Source organism: Bidens hawaiensis, unplaced genomic scaffold, assembly GCF_021521415.1.
Source record: "Bidens hawaiensis isolate Kalapana, Puna unplaced genomic scaffold, B.hawaiensis_p1.1 tig00002825_1, whole genome shotgun sequence".
NCBI classification, from domain to species: Eukaryota; Viridiplantae; Streptophyta; class Magnoliopsida; order Asterales; family Asteraceae; genus Bidens; species Bidens hawaiensis.
Window position 1 is genome coordinate 1,527,343 of NW_027491152.1, and position 6,358 is coordinate 1,533,700.

Sequence of the window (6,358 nt, forward strand, 5' to 3'; positions counted from 1 at the left end):
TTAGGACGAGTATTGATACGTGTAATTAATATACAGTTAGCAGAGCTCAGTTAAGGAAAGGATTAACGATTAACGGAGAACGAAATAGGATCCAGGTGATTTTCTAGCCCCATTCCTTGTTATGTTTTCGGGGCTGTGTGCATACTCGATGAGATTAGTTAATACACTTACCTTAATTGGTAAGTGTATGTCTTATATGATTTGTGTATGAATGAATGTTTGACGATGTATGAACGATCTTCGAATATTGCATGTACCGTCAAGGGATAGTTTAAAGATACAATTGATATATATACGATGTATAAATGATGTACGAATGTATGGAAGTCATAATTATGAATGTATAGAAAGGTATGGAAGGTATGGTTAGAAAGGGAGCAGACCTTAATAATATCTGCGAATGTAGGAACGGACCCTAATAATATCCGAGAATGTAGGGAACAGACCCTAATAATATCCACGAATGTAGGGAAGGGACCCTAATAATATCCGCGAATGTAGGGAACGGACCCTAATAATATCCGCGAATGTTGGGAACAGACCCTAATAATATCCGTGAAGGTAATAGGACGAGGTATATGTATATATGTATGTATAAAGGAAAGAATGAAAGTATGATTGTGTGAATGCATGAATAAAGTTAAAGAACTATGTATGTATATGTACCTTCGGGTGCGTATATAAGTAAGTGTATGGATGTATTGTATGTTATATGATTAACTAGAACTCATTCAGTGTAGCTGACTTTTAGTATGCACGCAGGTGAGTAGAATGAGACAGCTAGCTTGAGTGGGACACATGACGTAAGAATAAGAGGCTGGCATCTGAAGACTCAAGATTTTTTATGATTAATGTTTTATAATAGAAAGACAAGGATGTTTGATTTAGATAAGTTATGAATCAGTAAGAATGTTAATGAAAGTTTTATATTCCACGTAAAGTTTTAATTAACTCTGATTTGTAGAACTATGTTTATGAGTAAATCCAACGTCCAAAGTAGGGCACCGGTAACGGGGCCTTACAGTGAATTAACCAAGTGTTTAACCGTGTATATATATTCAACAAAACGCACCATTTAAACGCGATGTTTGGATGATTGGGGTTTGTTGGCGAGGTTATTACAAGCAGAACGATACCAAATTTGAATTATTTCGTCAGGATTTGAAGGTTTTTTGCAGATCTGGTATTTGTTAACTGTTTGGTGTTCTTGACGATTTTGACTTTGACTATCGAGTCAACAAATGGATAATCCCTGATATTCATTCATTATGAATAACGAATGACTGATCATTCGTTAAGCAGTCATAGCGAATAAGACACATTCTCTTGTCTTGTAATGAATGAACCTCTCATTAGACTTCCAAAATTCACGAATGGTATTCGTCATTCGTTCATTCGCCATGTTAAGACAACGAATCAAACAACTCGCTATATGATACACTTGCATGCCTTTATAACGAATGAACCTCTCATTCGTATCCTGAGGTCATGAATGGTTTCATTCATTCGTTATTCTCTCATTCATCTCTATAAGACTCAGATCAAGCTATTCGTTATAACGAATGGAATCATTCGTTAAAACGAATGAGATAACGAATGATGCTTAACCAGAACCCATTCGTCATAACGAATGAGTTAGCAAATAAAACGATCATTTAAGAATTCTAATGAAATTTGTGTTAAGGACTATTAATGAAAATAAAAATTTTCCAAGCTGACCTGGCAGCTCGACCCAGCCAGGGGCTTTGCCCCTTGGACCCTACATGGGCTGCCGCCCCTAGACCCCGCGGCCAGGGGCGCTACCCTGGACCCCCGTTTTTTGAGTGATATATTAAATTAGAAATACGATATGGGTAGTGATAGTTAATTGATACGTGTAATTGTTATATACTTAGGCGCGCATAGTTAAAGAAAGGAGTTACCATTAACTCTGAAAGGAGCCGAGTTCAGGTGAGTTTCTAGCTCCACATCATTGTTTGTTTTCGGGGCTGTGTGCATACTCAATGTGAATGTTAGTACACTTATCTTAAAGGGTAAGTGTATGCTATGATGATTGATGTGATAGTATGGTATGAATGTTTTGAAAGAATGCTTGTCGGTGCGTGAACCATCTTCGAATATTTCACGTATCATCAGGGAAAGTAATGTGTAGCATGCCTAGTACGAGATATGTATGTATGATAGTACGTAATGAAATGATTATGTATAAAAGTATGTTTATATATTTAAAGAAAGGTATGCACGGTTAAAAAAAGGAACAGACCCTAATGATATCTTTGAATGTAGGGAACAAACCCTAATAATATCTACGAACGAAAGGAACAGACCCTTATAATATTTGCGAATGTAGGGAACAGGCCCTAATAATATTTGTGAATGTATGGAACATACCCTAATAATATTTGCGAAGGTTATAGGGCGAAATGCTCTATAAAACGTATATGTATGAATGAAGGTATGTATGTATGTATGTAAGTACGAAAGAAAGAATAAAAGTATGTAACTGTGAAGAAAGAATGTATGTATGTATGTATGTACGTACGTACGCATGTATGTATGTATGTATGTATGTATGTATGTTTGTATGTATGTATGTATGTATGTAAGAATGAATAAGAGGATGAAAATATGTATCTTCGGATACGTATTTATGTAAGTATGTGAATACCTTGTATGTTACCTGTATTAACTTGAACTCACTCGGCATAGCTGACTTTTAGTATGCACGCAGGTGAATAGGTGAGGCAGCTCACTTGATATGGACACATGGCATTGGACTGAAGACACTGGAATCTTGAGGAAAATGTTATGATGTTATTATGATTTATGTTTTGATTTGAAAGATAAAAGAAGTTTAATTTGGAAGGATCTGAATGATTCTATAATATATGTTTCAAGTTTATTATTCCACAAAAAGTTTAATTAACTCTAATATTTAGAACTGTGTTTATGAGTAAATCCAATGTCCATGTAGGGCACCTAGATCGGGGTTTTACAAAGACACAATGACGAAAAACACATAATGACAAACAGAAAGACACAATGATGAAAAAAGACACAATGGTAAGCAAAAAGACACAATAACGTAATTCTTGTTTTAATATTTTAAGAACAACGGATCTAAACCTAGATAGGCTAGACCGTTGGTTCCATAGTATACGAGTCAAATAACTACTAACACTACGGTATAAGCTCAACTCAACAAGTCCGGTGACGGAAACCTGCAAAACAGAACACCGTGAGCTCGTTACGGGAAGGACAAGGGGGGGTCTTCCCTTAACCACCCTCCGGTGTGAGAATAAGTACAGGTCTAGAGAGAGAAAGTACTTTAGGTAATTGATGTAATATGTGAAGTGTGAATGAATACCTTGTGGTGATGAAGAGGGTATTTATAGCCGAAGGATAAGGGAATATTATTGATACAGTTATCCCTTTTCTAAAAGATGCTTTTTGTAACAAACTGGACACGTGTCCGCATATGATAGGACGAGATAACTGGCCATGAGCACGGTTATAACAACCTTGTCAGCTGTCCTTCTCTAATTAGTTGTTACATCACGTGCTTTCCAAGGAAAGATTACCACGTAAATCTTCTAGAAGGGAGTTAGTTACAACTAATTTTGATGATACCACTCTTCTGTCATCTCGCTCGTGAGGGTAACGTCTTGTGGACGACTTCTGAGGGAGTACTACAAAACCCGCGGGTAGTCTCTGGAGTTTATTCTTAATCTTCCACTGACATAAGTTATGCGGGTGATAGGAAAGTTCCGCGAGTAACCTATGAGGAAGTTCTGAATGATCCGCGGATGATCCGTTATGGGTATTTGTGTCTTTTCTCTGCCCTACCTCTATAAGTCCCCCTAGTCCGTTATTTCTTACGCGTGAAGTTTTACACGGGTGAAATTTTAGACTTAAGATATTTTTATGGGGATTTTGAATATTCTGCGTGTGCTTTTGGATATATTTTTGCCTTTGAAAATAAGCATGAAAAGGTTTGATGTGACAGGTCTGCTGATATAATGCTAAATATTTATGTTTCCCGTGTATATTTTATTTAATATTTTAATATTTTATGTTCGTTTTTAGTTGATATTTGTATACTACTCACACTTTTATGTTTTGTAAGAAATGAAAGTTGATCGTGATTAAAAAGGGCGAAAAACGAGCTAAAAAGAGCCAAAACGGAGATTCGGAACGCATCAGGAAGGAACCAGAACAGAGAACCGGACAGATCGGGCCGGTCTGACTAACCCCTTAGTGGGACACGCCGCGCCGTGTGGCCAGGTACCCACATACTGGTCGCGCGGCGCCTAGGGACGCCTGGAGGATTTTTATTTCGTTTTTTATCACCTATTGGGCCTTGTTTTGGGTATTTAAACATCTTTAACTTAAACCTGAACATACCTTGAAGCCACCAGACGAATTTGGAGTTCTTGAGAGGATATTTTCGAGTCTTGTTGTGATTTTGTAGGCAAGAGAATAGCCGGTGAAGAGTTACACGTTCACGTTTGGAGATTACGAGTTTTATCGCCTTTAATCTTTCGTTCATTAGATTTTTCACCATGTTTTTAGTTTTATTTGTTTTGTTTGATTTAGACTTTATGATGCTAGGCTAAACTCCATAGACTACCTAGGTCGTGATGAACCTTAGTTCGGTTTGATTTTATTTGGGATTTGTTCGTTATGGATTTTATGTTCTAAGTAAATTGTTGAGTTTGATTTAATTGATGCGTATGATTATTTGGTTTTGTTTATTTGGATTTATTGTTTCACATTGCCTTTGTTGATTGTTTCATAGGATAGGATTTTTTTAGGTCATTTACTGTGTGTTCTTGACTAGTATGTAATTGATATTGATAAAAATCATAGAAACAACAAAATCAATTAAACAGATAAAAGTGAGCTGCTAGCCTAGAAAGCTGCAAGGTGATAGGCTATTGATAGATCTTTGTTTGTCAAGATTGCTAGATTTAGTTCTTCGTTAGGAGTCCGTCTAGGTTTGATTGTCAGCTTAGTCTATTAAGTTAATTGAGTCTGCTTGGCTATCTTTGATTTCCGCGCTGTAAGGTAGGATTTCGACATAAAGATACTTAGACATAAGTTATTAAATAACCGTAAGGAAGTTTAATTCATAAAACTGGCGAGTCTTCAAACTTGTTAGAAATCCATAGGCGCCTTCTTAAAGTTCAAGGGTCATGTTCGGGTTTTCTGTCAAGGGTGATCCCAGTTCCATAACTTGAGTTTTCCATTTAATTAATAACCGTAACTTTGAGGATTCTAGCCTAGGTAGTTTCTTTTATCATCTGAATCAATCTAAGTGTTCTTAGTAGTTTTTTATTTGTTAAATTAATTAGGTTTAATTTTTATATTAAATTAATTAGTTAAAGAGTAATGATGATGTTTTATTATCATTTTAGTAATTAGGGTTAGGGTTTATTATTTTAGTATTAGTGTAATTAATTAATTAAGTAAGTAAGTAATTATTAGTAAGTTTTAATTAATTAGTTTAATAAACTTCCCCTCAAATATTATTATTAAATAGTCGTGTCTTGTAGTTGAGTCTTGTTTGCTAGTTTCGTAATTTTTAGGGTCTCGTGGGTTTGATATCCGGGCTTACTTAGTTGTACTAGAGTCGACCGGTTCACTTGCCAGTTAGTAGTTTAAGTTAAGTTTAAGAGTTTAGAATTATTACTTAGTGTATAGATTAGCATATTTTAGTTAATAAATTATTTGACTACTTTTAGCACATCAAGTTATTTGGCGTCGTTGCCGGGGACTCTTAGTGATTGCGTTATTTGCTTTAATTAGACTTATTCGCTACATACGTGCTATTTGTTTTATTTTCGTTTGAGACGTAGGAGTCTAATAGAATTTTAGTTTATTTTTGTTCTAGTTTTTAGTTTTTAGTCTTCTTACTTGGTTTGTTGCATTTTTTAGGTATACGCCACATCTTCGTTCGGAAGGACCACCACTGGATAATCTGGATTTTTCTCCGTTCAAAACCGAAGCTAGCTCATCAGCAGAGAAACCACCGTCAGAAGCTACTTCTACACTGAAATCGTTACCGCACAGTTCACCACCAGAAAGTCCAAGAAGTCAACCAGATGTCCAAATGGCCGACGATAGAACAGTTGCTACTCAAGCCTTCGATGGCTTAACCGGAAACCGATCATGCATCGTTACCCCCGAGATCGACAATCCCAACTCGTGGCAGATTCCGTCATACGTCATGAACAATATCGTTCAAACTAATTAGTTTCATGGGCATAATGACGAGGATGCACCGGCACACATTAACCGGCTTTACCGCGTTTTGAAAACTTTTAATTTACAAGGTGCAACTGACGATGCCATTTTC